The sequence below is a fragment of the Pempheris klunzingeri genome, chromosome 10 (assembly GCF_042242105.1).
Source record: "Pempheris klunzingeri isolate RE-2024b chromosome 10, fPemKlu1.hap1, whole genome shotgun sequence".
Taxonomy (NCBI): domain Eukaryota; kingdom Metazoa; phylum Chordata; class Actinopteri; order Acropomatiformes; family Pempheridae; genus Pempheris; species Pempheris klunzingeri.
In genome coordinates this window covers 2,003,612-2,021,942 of record NC_092021.1, presented here as the reverse complement: position 1 = coordinate 2,021,942, position 18,331 = coordinate 2,003,612, and the positions used below count along the sequence as shown (strand labels likewise).

General features: G+C 40.8%; 1 protein-coding gene across 1 annotated transcript in view; it reads right to left on the bottom strand.

Moving 5' to 3' along the window:
* Window positions 1-17,822, bottom strand: part of LOC139208376 (SH3 domain-binding protein 4) — a 44,093-nt gene extending 26,271 nt beyond the window's left edge. Inside the window, exon 1 of the mRNA XM_070838038.1 lies at window positions 17,759-17,822. The gene's annotated coding sequence lies outside the window, so the exon portion shown is untranslated. The remainder of the gene's footprint in view (window positions 1-17,758) is intronic.
* Window positions 17,823-18,331: the final 509 nt, after the last annotated feature.

Here is an 18,331-nt window from a genome sequence, read left to right as displayed (position 1 = left end):
GAACGTCAACAAAATAGAAACCAGATCCAACTGCTGATTCAGTGTTTCTGTTGCTCATGTTGGTTAGTCTCAGAAATGTGTCTTTGAGAATGTTGAGAACCAGTGAAAAGTAATCAGAGTTTCCATAAGTCTCTTCTTATCTGTTATATTAGAATTTATGTGCAGACCTGGGGCCTGATCAAGGAGACTGTTCAGCCTGATGGGGCTCTATGTAGAATACCGCAGGAGAATGACTGCAGATAGTTAAAAAGGGTAGACAAAAGGACCTGACAGAATCAATCTTCAATGATGTGATAAGAGGAAAACCTGTCTTCCAGTTTACAAGAGGTAAACTGTACAGCTGCATCCATCTCACCATTTTTTTCTGTTGCTATGCTTGAGACCCCATTTTTGATCCCACCCAAAAAGCTATGATTGTGCACAACACTAGACAGGCTGAATTTGAATTGCTGAAAACAAATCTATGCAATCTGTCACTTTATTGTGAATGCAGTATTTTGTCCAAACTGGAAAGCTGTATGAACGGTTACTTTATATTTCCTCATACTTGGTGAGAAGGGTTTTATTTGATATGTTTTGATTTGTGAACCTGAACAAAAACAGCTTTCAGTCTTACAATTCTGGTGAGACAATGCTGCTGACAAATAGAGGTACTGCTGGTTAATGTTGCCACTGGTGCCATTAGCTCTGTTAGCACTGCTAGCGCGGCTGTCTTTGATGGGACGATGCCGCAGTGGGTCTGGCTCAAGAGGTAAAACTGTCAGCTGGTAATGTGGTAAATAGGCTTATTTTGTTACTATTAAGACCCCATGCAATATTTTGAAATGAAAAAAGAATCCCCTGCAGTCAAAAAGGCATTTTATAAAATGATGAAAGGGAAAGGGGTGACAGAACACTTTGAACTGCAAGCAAGGTCAGTCATTACTCTTTGTATTCTAATTTTTGTATCCAGGAAGGTTTTGTATTTGTAAAACATTCCCACAGTCTAGTAATGTGTGTTCTTGTGGAGCTTCAGTGTTTCCAAAGATACCACATGTCAATTTTGGAGACATTTTGGGGAAAAAAAAAATCTTCCAGCCATAATTAAGCCACAACTCGGCGAGGTCGAAGGTAATCACAGCATATAAAGCCCATGTTATTGTTAAGGACTTAAGACCTTAAAATGTAGTTCAAAGTGATGACATGATAAATATGCTAGGGCCAAGGTATGAGATACCACGTAGACAGCACTTCAGAAACAAATGTTTTATACCAAAGTAAAGAACAAAGTTAAACAAGAACTTTCCAGTGCAGAACGAGTGGCAATGGTGGCCAACGCCTGGACTTGTTGCACCACGGATTCTTATGTGACCATCACCTCACACCACATCATTCTCAGCTCCAGGGGACACAGCCAGTGAGGAGACCAAGATGTACAGAGAGCAGAATCCGCCCTTTGCCACCCTAATGTTAGTGTGCTCTCTCTGTATACCAGCCACTCAGCAGTGCAGGGGATATTATATCCACACAACACAGTGTACTGCAACATGGTGATGTTCATCAATTCATTTTTCTTAAAAAGAATCTCGACATGCAAAGGCACACATGAACTTCTTCACTGTGTGCAAGACATGTTTCACATCAATATAGTGAGGTGAAGGAAAGTGTGTCTGCATGTGTTTGTGTGAGAGTGCAAGGATACACATCGATATTTTGTCTCACAAAAGAGTAACTAGACACAGGAAACTAATGAGTGTAAAAAATAAGAAAGGGGGATAATGTGATCTTGTTATTCTGTTTCCACTGGGAGAGAGATGGGTTGAGCATAACCAAAGTGATATTATCAGTGATAATTTGACAATATACAGTGGATATAAAAAGTCTACACACCCCTGTTAAAATGCCAGGTTTTTGTTGATGTAAAAAAATGAGACCAAGATAAATCATTTCAGAACTTTTTCCACCTTTAATGTGACCTATAACCTGTACAACTCAATTGCAAAATCTTTTAGAGGGGGGAAAGTAAAAATAAAAAAATAAATTAATGTGGTTGCATAAATATGTACACCCTTAAACTAATACTTTGTTGAAGCACCTTTTGATTTTATTACAGCACTCAGTCTTTTTGGGTAGGAGTCTATCAGCATGGCACATCTTGACTTGGCAATATTTGCCCACTCTTTGCAAAATCTGTCAGATTGCGAGGGCATCTCCTGGGCTCAGCCCTCTTCAGATCACCCCACAGATTTTCAATGGGATTCAGGTCTGGGCTCTGGCTGGGCCATTCCAAAACTTTAATCTTCTTCTGGTGAAGCCATTCTTTTGTTGATTTGGATGCCTGCTTTGGGTGGTTGTCATGCTGAAACATGAAGTTCCTCTTCATCTTCAGCTTTCTAGCAGAAGCCTGAAGGTTTTGTGCCAACATTGACTGGTATTTGGAACCGTTCATAATTCCCTCCACCTTGACTAAGGCCCCAGTTCCAGCCGAAGAAAAACCGCCCCAAAGCATGATGTCGCCTCCACCATGCTTCACAGTGGGTAGGTGTTCTTTTGGTGATGTGCAGTGTGTGAATTATGGCCAAAAAGTTCAACCTTGGTTTCATCACACCATAACACATTTTCCCACATGCTTTTGGGAGACTTCAAATGTGTTAGGCTTGTTAGGGCTTGTTTTTCTTCGTAAGAAAAGGCTTCTGTCTTGCCACCCTACCCCACAGCCCAGACATATGGAGAATACAGGAGATTGTTGTCACATGTACTATGCAGCCAGTACTGGCCAGAAATTCCTGCAGCTCCTTTAATGTTGCTGAAGGCCTCTTGGCAGCCTCCCCGACCAGTTTTCTACTCGTCTTTTCATTCATTTTGGAGGGACGTCCACTTCTTGGAAATGTCACTGTTGCGCCATATTTTCTCCACTTGATGATGACTGTCTTCACTGTGTTCCACGGTATATCTAATGCCTTGGAAAGTCTTTTGTACCCTTCTCCTGACTGATGATTTAACAATGAGATCCCTCTGATTCTTTGGAAGCTCTCTGCGGACCATGGCTTTTGCTGTAAGATGCGACTAGGAAAATACTAGAACAGCTGAACTGTATTTGGGGTTAATCAGAGGTACTTTAAATGATGGCAGGTGTGTACTGACTCCTATTTAACATGATTCTGAATGTGATTGGTTAATTCTGAACACAGCCACGTCCCCAGTTATAAGAGGGTGTGCACACTTGTGCAACCACATTATTTTTTCTTATTTTATTTCTACTTTCCCCCCCTAAAAGATTTCAGTTTGTTTTTCAATTGAGATGTACAGGTTATAGGTCACATTAAAGGTGGAAAAAGTTCTGAAATCATTTATCTTGGTCTCATTTTTTTACATCACGAAAAGCTTTTTAACAGGGGTGTGTAGACTTTTTATATCCACTGTATACCCAGACCAAAATGATCCTGTGAGTCACCTGAAGAGTCTCGCTGCCAAGTTCCCTCCTATGGATGAGCAGACACTTTTGGGGGAATGGTCTTCATTCAAAGAAAATCTTCTGACTGGTAGGCTGAAGGTGAGAGCCATTTCACACAGCTAGCTTTGTCCCATATCAAGTCACATCTCATATTCATGTGCCTTGCTTACTGAGTTATTTAATTTTAGGACAAGAATCAACTTGATGTCATGAAAGAGCTGGCATCACAGTATGATGAGCTTGATCAGCTCTATCCCTGCCTGGCAAGCTTGCTGCCATAGCACTCATCATTCCTCTGAGCAGAGTGAACTGTGAAAGAGATTTTTTACTATGAACAGGGACGCTTCAAAAAAAAACAGACAAATCTTCACCTTTGGTAGGTGAAAAATGACCTCAGGAACAGGCTGCAAGGGAAGAACCTGTATGAAAATCTCAATCAATGGGCCTCCTGTGGGAAGATATCCTCACCATGATGCCATGATGAAATTCTTCTCCAAGCCAAGGAAATTAATGTGCAGCCATCAGCAATGCACAATGTGTTTGAAATAAAAGCAATTTATTAAATAATTCTAGTTTTGTGATCACTTTGTTTGAAGTGTTTTCTATGGAAATTGCCAAAAATTTGGCGCTACCACATAGTCTCTACCAGCTATTGCCACCTGGCCTAAAAAAGTCTAGGGGAAACACTGATTTCAGTGTTTGATAAGCAAAGTTTATGAATTCCAATGTACTGAAGGGGTTAGAGACATTTCTTCATATTACATGCAGCAAATTTGTTTAATCTGTGTCTATTTGAAAGATGAACACAATTACATGTTATTCTGACATGATTTTTCCATTTTTCCCATACAAATAGATTCAGATTGCATCAAATAAAGTTTGGTGCAGTGGACTGTTGAGCAGGATGAGAGAGAAGATAATTTGGTCGCATCTTTTGTTTGCTACCATTTTCTGCAGAGTAGTTTAACAGTACAGATCCACTGTCAGGCCCGTTAAAGCTCAGATGGCCTCAGGCTTCTAGCTGGTCTGTCCTTCACACAGGAGGAGGAGAGAGGCTCTGTTGTGTTTAACTGCTGCCTCAGACTCACAGGACTGTCCTATGCAAACCAAAGCTATGAATATGAAATTATAATCATGTCTGCCCTTCTCCAACCTCTGCTCTCATTTCCTGTCTGGGCTGTGAGGTGGTCATTGTCAACGGGCAGCGGGAGCGGCAGAGCATTGACCCTTCTGAGGCACCGTAAGCCGATTTCCACACTTCAATTCGCTGCAGTGGCCGTGGGAGAGCAGCCCGTCTTAAAGGGAAAAAAAAAAATCACTTGGCCTTTCCTTCACAGTCCCTCCAGAGGAAGTGTTGTATGAAGCTGTCATCCGTCCCACTCTTTTCATTCAGCAGTGCACTTCCTGTGGGGTGGATGTCCCCCAGGAGAGTGATGGTGCCAAATGGTTTTTTATTACAGATTCACAGGCAAAACACAAAGCGTCTTTGATCAGCTAACAGGACATGGTGGATGCTCACCTTCGTCTACGAAGAGTGAAGGTTTAGAAATTATGAGTCACCACTATGGGCCTTAGTAATGAAATGTACATCTCGTTTTTGTGTGTTATCTAATACTTTAAAGATTTTAGTTAAGCTGCTAACAGAAACACAACTTGCTTTGTTCCATCATGCACTACAGTCAGAAAGAAGCCCAAATGAATTAATACTGAGCTCCAGGTAGGCCATGGTTTAAGTTATGCCACCAGGAAACCCATCAAATCCTGCAAGAACATGGACATGATCATGTAACAAGAGAGAAACTGCGGCAGTCGATTACACAACTGGCTCTGCTCTGTTGGTCTTTGAGGCTATACTAGAAAGTAGTAGTGCTTTGAGCTACATGCTAATGTTGGCATGCTAACATACTCACAATGACAATGCTGAGCATTGTGATGTTTAGTCTGTGTAATGTTTACCATGGTCAAAAATCATAGTTTAGCATGCTAACATTTTCTGGTTAGCGCTAAGCACAGAGTACAGCTGAAATGATGGGAATGTCATTAATTTTGGTATTAGTATTTTGTCATGAACCAAAATATTGGCCAATTCAAAATTTTGACCTGATGATGGCACTAAAGGAAAAGACCAAACCATCTAAGAAAAAGTCAGAGGATCACCAAAATCAGTAGGACTCAACATCTGAGACTGTTAGCAAGAAGATTTCATGGTGTCTCATCTCTCATATCTCATCCTTTGTGCCACACCAGTGTGGCCAACACTGCTGGAATCAAATAAATGTGTTTAGATTTCTTCCTGTTATGATTACGCTTGGATAACAGGTTGTGACTTTGGGCAGAACCTGCTAGCTCACTCATCGTGTTCAGTGTACATACTGTTGCTTACATTACTCAGACAATATATTATGCATCTGTATAGAGGAAAAGACTGTAGAGGAAGAGCATTAATGAGGCACAGGCTGTAAAACTAGTCTCTGTACAAGGTCAGAGACACATCAACGTTCTCCCTGCAGCAATAAAGGCATCGTGATGACCTAACAACTGGCTCCATATTACCCCTCAGTGCAGAGGGAGGCTCTGCTGTGAGTTTAAGGACGACTGCCCCTGAGCAGGAAGTGGCTGAGGAGGAAATGCCTTTGTGATGAGAGGCAGCCAGATCTTTGCTACCACATTTCCTTCAAATCACCGCCTTCAATTCATTGTTCTCATCTGTTCAGTTTGAATCCAAAAGAATGTTTACAATTTTATGTATGGACACTGGTCCACATCATCTCCACTTAAAGAATAAAATTAAAACTGCCTTCTAAACATCAGTTGTCCATTTGGTGCAATGGCTGCAGCGTGATCCTTTGCTGTGCCTGATCAAACTACTGAAGTTATGTTAAAAGGGTTGTTTTTGCCACTGACTGGCTCAGATTGTTACTCTAGGCGTCTGACAATATCATGGAAATGATCCACATAGGAATAGACCTGTACGATCCTTTGTGTTAAACCAGAAACCACCGTTATATTGCTCTCTTTTAAACCACCAGACTCCATTGACAAAAGCAGCAATTTTACCCCAAAGAACACACAAATTTGAGTCATGAGTTAGTTTGCATTCATTCATAACTGAATGTTTCTGTTGCAGTTCAGTTCAGCACGATCACTTCAGTACGTTTTTTTGTTTTTTTAACTTGCTTTCAATTCTCTCCCTTGAGAATCAACAAAATGCATCAACGACATTCAAACATTAATCAAATGAGTTTTTTAGATCTGCATTCAGCTGACAACAGAGAGAGAGATTATTATGGACTGCATTTTAAACACCTAAAGAGAGACTTTTACTCTGGAAAAGTAATCAAATGCATGCTTGCTCATTTCAGTACAGTTTTGCTACTACAACCTTTCTTCCTCTGGCAGTTTAGTTCAAATATTAGTTTAAAACAACATTTAAGTAATTGCACCGAATGTACCGGTTTGGATTGGATCGGGTCAATATTGGCAGATACCCAATAGTAAAGGACTAGGATCAGAACTGAGGTCCCTTTGACACATCCCTTAGAATTTGCTGTTATCCTATAACTCATTTAAACCAACCATGACTTGGTTAAAACCTATGGAGCTTTTCGTCACAAACAGAACCATGGAGCTGAGCTAACTATAGCACAGCAACCAACGTTCTTTATCACAATCAACAGAAGACCGGAACCACAGCAGCTATACAAAATAGTCTCAGATTTAGAAATGAAACAAGGTCGACCTTCCCCCCCGTCACTCGTCACAAGGTGAATAAAAGAGCGTCAATAGGTGACATGAGACACTAAACCATAAATCTAAACCTACACCATCAGTGTGAGCTAGGGATGCACTGATTATGAAATTCTGGGCTGATGCTGATCCCCATCATTGATGTTGTTGTTGCTTACTTTGTGTTGTTATCAGTTATTCAGAGACAAAGAAATCTGCATTATAAAAAAATAACTGCACTATTATAAAGCCAGTCAGCCCTTCGTGACACCGTCTCTGAATTGGAGCACAAATTCAATCATACAAATGTATGAAACAACCTTTGACACAATCTTTCACATGAAAAGGAAAATAATAATAGCCACTTCTATACAATTACCTATTCTGTGGTGGTTTGTGCTTTCTTGGTGTCCTCTTCATCTCTCTTCTGTGGCTTCTTCTCCTAATCAGTAGCTGGGTATGCTATCTCCTCCCTAGTCCCACCACAAATACCCAACACAACATTTAGCCAGCGCAAAACTGCTGCGGCACAAAGACAAACATCGGCCACCGGCCTCACTGAGTGTCATCTTATTTGCTGATGGGCTGATGGCAGTCAACAAGGCGAATATCCATACTGCACCGATAAATCTGGGCGACCCTTGTATCTACAGCAGGGCTTAGTATAAATCCAACTTCATGTGCAAAGAGACAGGTTTCACAATAGGGAAAAACTGACTTTGCCAGTGTTTTCCGAGGAATGAAATGCATTACACGTTTGTTAAGCCTCAAGGATACATCCAGTTTATTTTGGTGAGAAATAGTATAAACAGAGAACTCCACAGGCCACCTTTAAACAGCACTTTAACCCTTTAACCTTCTGCTCAACCACACAGTTGAGCACATTTTGACTCACTCAGTATTTCGGAGCCTGCCAAAGATGAATTTCTGTCACTTGTGTCAAACAATAAAGGTTATCTATCTATCTATCTATCTATCTATCTATCTATCTATCTATCTATCTATCTATCTATCTATCTATCTATCTATCCATGTGTTATTGAAAACATGTTTTACTTACGACATCTCAACAATTCCATAGAGGCAAATATTTCAAAAAATGAGGGGTCTGTTCATAAAAAACATTGATTTTTGTTATTAGTGCCCCAAGGAAATAAAATATATAAAGAATCTTTTTTTTTTTTGGTGAGGGGGTTAAAGGGTTAAATAATGCTGTGACAACACCACCACAGAACCACAGCAGCAGAATATTCCTACAGACACATCAAATATTATTGTACACCAAATGCTTAATAATATACTACACATACTGTGGAACTGTTCACTGCTCAGTTCACCACAAGTTGTTTTCTAAAATGCATATCGTTAATATTCTAAATAAATAGCAGCAGATACAAAGGCATGTCCTAAGGGTGAACGTCTGCAGCATTCAGAATTAAATGCCTTGTTGTTCTCTATTAATCTGTTTAGACTTTAAATTAAAAAACAACAAGCAGATGCTTCTTATCCATTTTCTAACCACATACGGACTGAACAGAAGTTGAACTGATCCTAGCACTGCCTCACATTTAGAGCCACAAACACACAGTCGTGTGGACTTGATTCCAGCGAGGGAGGATTTAGCAGCTGACGAGCGTCAGCTGAACAAGCTCACAGACCTTGAATTAGCTTGTGAATTCATCAGATAATGAGAGAAACCCTGATGCCGCGTTCCCAGGCAGCAGCAGCTCAGGGAGAGATGTAGGAACACAAGTAGTGTGATACTGAGTCAACACTGCTAAGGCCGTAAGTGTCTGGAAACAAAGCTCCAGTATCTCCGGTCCTGGAGCCAGACCGAGCTACGCTGCAACTTGCTACAACTACAGCTTCATTCTCGCAGAAAGCAGCAAGCGGGAGCCACTGGAACCAATTTTAGAACAATGGACGAGCATTTCTTGTGATGTTTGCTGACATTAACAAATGTATGCCTAAAAAGTATAAAAAGAGCAAGATAAAAGAGGGAACAAGCACAGGAACGAGAGCAGCAATCAAGACGACTTAAGGGAACAAGGCAGAAAACAAAAATGTGGGGTTTTTTTCACTGTTGTAACTTTCTAAAGAATAAATAAATCAGCATTCAACACTGCATAGTGTATAGAGACATACTCAGGAGCTCTCTTTTTCATTTATTCATCACATTCATTCAACATCAGAGCCCCACATTGTTAAATACAAGGAACAACTGGAACCCATTCTGTCTATTTTGTGTAATCCTCATGGTTCATATCGTCGCTCCTGGAACACTTTGGTTAAACAGAAGCAAAGAAAAGCAGCACCTGAGAAGATGAGACCAGTAAATGTTTAGGGTCGTCACAAATGCACTTTTTGGTCTCCAAAGCTTCAATATTGACCAACAGTGAATATCAAAAGCTGTATTTGGCAAAATCCCAAAACTGAAAATTGAACATCCATCCAAAGATCAAATATCCGATTTGTTGGGATGATGATTAAAAATGATTAAACAATGATCAACCAATCAATTAACTATTCTATACTATCCTCTATGCACAGAGGTTAATCGGGCCAAATAGGCTATGAAATAATTCATTTTTATAATAAGTGGGCTATTTGCACCCTGGTGCAAACACTCACTTGCAATCACCTGCCTATTTAAGGTTCAGCAGTAGACTCTGTCATTGCCAGATTGTCTTAGCTTCATGCCTGACCTTCCAGCACTCCTGTTTGGACTGATTTCCTGGTTTCGACTCTGTTTGCCCCTGACTACCGCTCCTCGTCTCTTCCCTGGTAACTAGCCTTCTGTTCCTGACCGCGAGCTTCGCCTGAGTCTGCCTGCCTGTTGCTGACCCCGGTTCTGGATTTGACTACAAGACTAGCCTGTCCCTCTCTGGTTCTGGTGCTTACCATCTACCCAGCCAGCTCTTTCATCAACTGTGCTACTATTGGGTCCTGAGAACACCCCGTTACACAAACGCTACACACTACCCTGTGTGTAGACGTATCATATCCCAACTTTGCTCTTCCTCAAAAACCATTTTCATTATGTCAGGCTTTTCTCACTGTCAGAGCTGTCAGGAGTCTGCAGCCTGCGGTCCATATAACCAACAGTCTGAGCTGACACAAACACACGAACATTGGGAATTTTCAGTCCAGTTATTCTTTCTGAAGGACAGTCTGCTTCTGTTGGCTTGCAAACTCTCCTCTGAGAACCCTGCTACTGACTCGGGGCAATTAACTGTGCATGTTTGGGCTGCAAACACGCCTGGCTCTTTAAGTCGGGGGGTACATTTGCTAGAGTACATATTTATATGTGTTTATGCTAGATACTCTATGGTTGATAGATCAATTTGTTTTCTTCTTCTGCAGCTGGAAATGTATTCTGTGTGATTCTGTCAGTGCTGCAGCAGCTGCAGCCATCATTCATTCTTTTACTTGACAATATAAACATACCAAGGTGGAATGGCTGCAGGGATAAAGTGGGGAGGAATGCGAGGAATGCCGAGCCCCAAATGAAATCATGCATTATTCAAGTGAAGGAGGAGGAAAAAAGGACAACTTATCATTCTTTTGACGCCTAAAAGGAGGTTAGAGATCATGGTAAACTGTCATTCTGGGCTTTCATCAGGAAATTCATTGGGCTGCTTTCGTTGTTTGCAAGTCCTGTCACGAACCTGAAAACAATGCCATTACACCCACACTCCTACCCCACCACCCATCCTACATACCCACACACACAAATCTAACGCCCTCTCCTTTCTTCTACAAGACTTATCAGCAGTCATCCCAGACAACAGACCTGATGGATGAGTGAAACTTTGCTGTTCTTTAGCACTACTGGTCTGGGAGTGTGACGTCTGTCCTGAGAGAGGTGCCAGAGTAGACTGAACCCATATCTCTGAATCGGCACCCACACCTCTGATTTGAGCAGTGCCTAAAATAAAGTTGGTGATTGGCGACTGTGCTGGTTAGAGGAATAGTCAACCAGCCAGATCTCTGTAATCGGGGATAAGAACAAGGACATTGTCTTCCTACATAGATACATCTGCATGAATTAGTGACCGGAGATTGTGCGTGATATTAAGGAACCACTCACAAGTAACAACTCTTAAATCTTTATTATGGAACCTTAAATGAACTACTACCGAGCAGACTACTACTCCCTCAGCTCTAAAGTCCACTGAACATGACAATAGTGAGATGTGATGGCTGGCTTCAGTTCCTGACAAGTAAAGCTGACAAGGGTGGCCCTTGGCTGGGGTTGGAACGGGGGGGTGGGGGTGGAGGTGGAGGGGATACCAACTGTGTGTCTGATGCCAACTACAGCCTTGCCCCTCATCATAACTCATTCTGTAATCAGCTGGAACTGAGCTCAGCGACACCACAGAACGCACGTTCACCCCTGGAGGGGAGGAGGTGTGGAGCACTTATCTGGAATCACATGCATTCATTCAAACAATGAAGTCTATTCAAGTCCAGCTGTAACCAGGGTCCTCAGCGATGGAGGGATGATGTAGGATTTACTCAAGACAGTGATAAAACATCCAGATTTCCACAGATTCGTTAGTTGACGACACGTTCTGGGTAATTTCTTTCACACATGCAATTACAGTTGCAATGTTAACAACATTCATGCTCAGGTTAATGAAATCTGCACTGAAATCAACCATGATACTAATACTGTATTTACAGAGGGGTTATTAGTAGTGGAACTTGTAACATGTGGGCTGTGGGTGTATGCCTGCCATTGGCTGACTATTTCAGTCAGACTTCTCCTTCCCTTCCACATTCTTTCAAAGTGGTTCCTGGCTACAACAACCTCCGAGATAGCAACTCGTACACTGAGAATGGCAATGTATGCAAGGATCAAATCTGATTTTACAACAGTTCCAAAACCACAACAAGAACACAACAACTTGTGAATGCGCCTTGGAAAAGTCCAGACTCCATTTTCTGACACAGGTATCGTCAGCTGGACTTGGTTTGTCAGCCGCTTGTGCCACTGACATTGACTTGATCAATGAACCGATCTGTTCCACTTCACTCTCGCTTCTGTGATATCGGTTTAATAACATTCTGTGAGAGCTACATACAGGTATTAGATCATCTGTGGTATTTCTGTGGACAAAATTTTTTAACAAGGTTTTTATTTGATGGCCATTATCAAGAGCAAACTCAATATAGACAGACAGGCAGCAGCTCTGCAGCAGTCACACTGTCTGAGTACACACCACAGCCATCATGTACAAGTAGAGGTGGATGGTGCGGCCCCGGTGTAATGACACTCTGTGTCACATGTCTGTGCTATAAATGTGAAGCTGGAACATGTAGGGACGCACCGATCCAACTGTGGGCTTTTGGTATCAGCTGATACAGAGTACCAATGTGATCCCAGTGTTTGATTAATAAGCCGTATGCCTCACTGTGTGGAAGAGACTGACGTCATCGTTTATATGTGAGGCAGCATCAGGCTCGACTTAAACATTGCTTTTCTAACTTTGTTAAACTAAATGTGACAAATAAATGCTAAGATATAAAGTTACTGACTTGTTACTAAAATAATCAGTAATGGTGCTCCAGCAGCTTAAAGTCTTCAGAATGAAGAGGAATTCCAGTTCAAGTAAAAACCTTCACATGCAGCAACACTGTCTGAGTTTGACTTTCGCTTTGTTGGTTGTCGTTTGTTTGTTTAAGTGTGTTCTCGTGCTGCTTGTTTTGTGTGTTCTTTTGTTTAACACCTATGTTTTTTAACGTTGGTTAGTGGGTCCTCTATGGGTGCGACAATCTGAATATTATGGCTTACAGCCCGGCTTTGGACACAGACACACAGGTACGTTGGAGGCTGTATTGTTGGTGGTTACAGAAGGTTCTGTCAGGAGCCCAGTTTTGGCTGCTGCACCTGTACTTTACCACCATCCAGCCTCGTCTTCCCATCTGCTCATCTGGAGCTATGCTTGGTAACATTAGCTGCCAGAGCTGAACAGGGAGTAAGACATCAGTTAGTCTGACCCACGTTCATATCTAAAATTCACTGATTAGCATGTTATGCCGCATTTGTTTAATCTGCACAAAAAAAGTCTTTAGGTGTTATTTTGTGTTTATGATGGAGTTTTCACCATCCACATCTTTACCTGTTAGGTTATCTCTGCGGCAATGGAGTTAATGGTGTGATGTGGTTTCAGAGCCCTAGAGATACAAATGAAAAGCTGCTTAGTGGACCTTGAGTTACGACTTGTTTTCTCCACAGTTTCCAAGGGCAAGACTGAACTTTCATTCTGTATTTCTGTGTGTTGTCCATGGCACAGCTGAAAATGGATGGTGATTTATAGCAACATTCAGGCACACTGGTGTGGTTCTAGAAACTCATAATTCAATGGCAAATAATATATTAAATGTGTGTAAAATCAAATGTTTTAGGAAAAGGAGTTGTGATACTGAATTACTCATACACTGTACACAATAGCTTGAAGACTGAAAACATAATAGGAGACTCCATCCTTTAATCAATCTAGGCCATCACTAAGCCTATTTAGTCTTTGTTCCATTAAAATATTTCAAGCTACATTGTTACATTTGTATATGCAAAGGATAGCCCAGCAAACCTAATCACTGCTCCTGTAATTGATTTTTAATTAAAATATAAACGGATTATGTCAGGACCTAAAGTTTATTGTACATTTTCGTCACCACTCTTCCTTTCATTACAGTGCATTACAGTACACTGGCTTCTTGTGTGAACATGTCAACTGAATGAGTCATGGTCACACTGTCTGGTCCAGCTCTCTGGAAATGGGCACGTATTTCACTGACTGCCGGAGCACTGCGAGACACATCTAAACCTATTCATGTATTATTCAGTATGATAATTACATCAGTAGTGAATAACAGTCTGTGGTTATGACGCCACATCCAAGTAAGATCAAGCATGTGTAAGCATGTTGTTTAGCATGCTGGGAAATCACCCAGTTTATCAATCAATCTTTATTTATACTGTATACCGCCAATTCATAACAAGACGCTTTCCATAAAGAGCAGGTCTAGACCAAACTCGACCCAAACTAGACCCAACGATTCAGGAATTCAAAATGAAGGATTCAAGAATCCCCACATGAGCAGCATCACAGCTGCTTATCACAGACTACATCGTTTTACTTATATAAAGTTACAACAATGTTTTTAGACGTAGCACACAACCTACTTTTATACTCGGGCCCTATTTTATCATGTTTTGGGCACAAAAACAACTTTGCTGTTTTAAAGGGTTAGTTCGGCTGTTTGCGGTCTATCACTGTAGGGATCCTTTCTTTAATGTTGTCATGGAACAACAATCGGAGCCTGTCAGTAGCAAAATCAAGCACTTTTAGTGGGCATACCTTGATCAATCAAAGTGGGCCCAAAGGATTTTGTTGCAGCTCTTTTCATACATACCAGTCATTTAGACAGTGAAATATGCACAGGGTTTAAAAATACTAAGGATATCCTTTAAGGCACTATATGAAAAGTCAGATGATCATCAAAGTCATTACAGTTAATCCTGGTGGGGACATCAATGTCTTTACCAAATTTCATGACAGTCCATTTAATAGTCAGTTATATTTCAGTCTGAACCAAAGTGGACTGGTGGGCTGACCGAGATAACCATCCCAAAATTGTAGCCCCTAGCACTGTTACACATAGGACCTTAGTATTGGGTAGAAGGCAGCAGGACTTCAACAAAGCAGGAAATCAAGCAGTCAGGCCATCACGCAGGTTGTATTAACTAAAACTACTTAATTTAAAGGTGAAGTCAGAGTTGAAGCAGGAAGTCTGTCTGTGAACTGTAATGGATGTTTAGATAAAAACAAAACAAACCGTCACCGTTGTTTTGCTCGTACAAGTAATCAGCAGGAGAATTGGCTTGTGACATATGACCATAAGTCATGGAAATGACCATCAAAATGATGAATCACGATCATTTACAAAACAAAAATCAATTTTCCTTCAAAGGACAGATTAGAATTGCCAGCCTTAAAGATGGGAACAGTCCCAGCATGTTGCTGTCAGATACTGACTGAACCACTTAAGGTGGTTTGTGTGGAGAACAACAGGTCAGAGGCCTTGGTCTGGTTCTGACCACTGCTAGCTCTGCTGACAGGAAACACACAGGTGCTGGGTTAGAAACAATGGGAGATAAATATTCTCCTTCTTAATGTCTTAATTATGACAAAGTAAATCCACCAGCTCCTGTCAAGCTCGCTGATAAACAAGTTGTATCTCACTGGTTTAATGACAACAAACACCAATGTATAAAATCGACATTTTGCTGTTATTTAATAACGGACAGTTATTTAGTGGTATGGAACTATTTGTTGGCCAAGAGGCTGTAACTTCCTGGATCCTTTTAGTTACCCAGGCAACGACTCCAGGAAGTCACTGCTCCAGACAAAGAAGTAGTCCCCAAAACAGAGTGGAGTTAAAACTATTCTAAAAATCCTAACTTTAGGCTGTTGTTTGACTATAACGCGACGACTGTAATAACATTATTTTTTCCTCTCCTGTTGGTAAACGAGAATCTAAAAATTACTTAGAATCTGTAAAAATCACAATAGTTCACAACAGACCTCTTCAAATATATTAGGGGCTGCAACAAAATATTCATTATTCATTAAATGTTCCATAAATGTTTAATGAAAATTCTGAAATAGGCCCAGTCAAGTTTAGTGGACAGTAGAGTCCAGGTTTTCAAATGTCTTCAAAACCCAAAGATACTCATTTGCTATCACAGAAGAGTCATAAATGCAGCAAATATATTGATTTTCTGTCAAATTCATAACGTTTTGTTTCAACTAATCAATTAAGTAATCATTATTATTTTATTTGGCTGCTGGATCGCACAGTTCGTGAGTGCCAGTGATGGAACATAGTGAAGAACATTTACTCAAGTGCCAATTGCAATACTTGTACTTTACTCAAATATTGTCTTTTAATGCCACTTTATACTTCTACTTCACTACATGTCAGAGGGAAATACTGTACTTTTTACTTCACATTTAGTTACTATACAAACTAAGACACACAAAACAATGAAACTGTACAAGCACAGCTGAAACTATTAGTCGATTAATCAATTAGTCAACTGACATGGATGAGTTCATGGTCCGTCCTCAAATGTGAGGATTTGCTGTTTTTCCTTTGAATTATTGTCACATTCTTAATGGGTTTTTTTTTCATAATTTCAACCAATTACAACGCTAAAGTCTGCTTTTACAAAAATGCACGAGTAATACGAATGTAATGATCAGTGGCGGAAGAAGAACTCAGATCCTATAAATATTCCAGTCTAAAAATACTCCATTACAAGTACAACTCCTGAATTTAAAATGCTATTAAAGTAGAAGTACATGAGTATTATCAGCAAAATGTACTAAAAATATCAATATTATCTGATATTATCAATATTATTCTGTTTTTATCACTAAAAAAAACCGTTTTAATGTCGTAGTTCAACAAAGTGGAGCCAACTGTAGATACTTTAATACTAATAAGTAAATTAGTGATGAAGTACTGCATCGTGTCCTGTGAGAGTATCTATGTATTATGTAGTGGAGGGAAATACTCAAAGTATGTCAATGTTGTACTTTAACCCTTTAACCTTCTGCTCAACCATATGGTAGAGCACATTTTGACTCACTATATCTTATTGAAAACATGAAAACATGTTTTACTTACGACATCTCAACCAATATTTCAAAAAATGTGGGGTCTGTTCCCAAGGAAATAAAATATATAAAGAATACATTTTTTCATTGTTTTTTTCTTGGTGAGGAGGTTAAAGGGTTAAGTACTTTTACTTTTAATACTCGTTATACTTTGAGTGAGGCTTCTTACTTGTAACAGAGTATTTTTTACAGTGTGGTATTAGTACTTTTACTAGTCCACCACCACTGAGTCAGGGAACATGGTGTTGTAGTGTGAAGCCCCTGTGATCTGGGTTTATACTGTGAAGATGATGATGAAGATGATGTTACTAAGTGTCATGGCAACTGGTGCCCCCCCCCTCCAGTCCCAGTCCCACTGCAGCTGCACACAGACCTCCCTCCAGCTTTCCAGCCCGGTTACACTTCATTCCCTGGCACTTATCACAGCTTCGCCCCGCTTTCCCTACTTTATCTTCGGACGAATTCAGAGTGGTTTCAAAGACTTCAGCCGACATGACCGCAGCAGAGAGTCGCGCGAACAGCCCTCACTGTAGTTTAACGGTCCGGTCTCAGCCTCACGAGGCTTCAGACGGTCCAACAAGCAGCCAAACGGAGCTGAACCAGAAAAGTCTGAACACAATCCCGGTTTAGAGAGACTCCAAATTCAAACCAGACCACTTTATTGTCGATTAACCGTCGTTTTCTCCCCCCGGTGCCTCTGAAATGTGCCCCGCTGTGTGTGGACGTTAGCTAACGTTTGACTTCCCTCAGTGAAAAGTTGCTGCTAATTCTTCGGCTTCAGGATGGAAAGCGACGCTTCTCACACACTTTTCCGTGTTTTGGAGGAAAGACGTTTTAAATACACACACACACACACGCGCGCGCGCTGAAAGAGGAAGATGAAGACGAGGAAGAAACGGCAGCTTACCTGGCGGAGAAGAAGTCTTGTTTTGTCCCATGGAGAGAGCGACAGAAGCCGAGCAGGCGCAGTTCTCCGCGGAGCTCTCCGGAGCTGCTGGGTGTGTGAGTGCGGATCCGCCGCGTCCTCCTGGAGGAGAGCAGCCGAGCTCCGGGCTGATGTCACCGGGACAGGGAGGGGCCTCACCGGGACACATGATGTCACTTCACTGGTTCAAACCGCTCCACGCACACACACACACACACACACACACACACGATCTTTAACGCTTTTTACTTATTATTTACTTATTTTACTATTGTATGCATTCGGTTACCTTTTGGACTGGAATGAAAGATTATATATTGAGTAAAACTACCCACCATAATAAGACTGAGTGTAAAAATGTCATTACACATTTTGAACATTAATAATATAATATAAGTAGAATAAATATAAACTTTTGGAATTTCAAATCTTCCCAATATTAAGGAAGTTCATTAATCCCAATTCTGTTTTTTGTACTCATTTCACTGTTTGTATATTTTAATGTTTTCTCAATATACATTGAGTTTATAGTACATAGACATTTATTTATTTTAC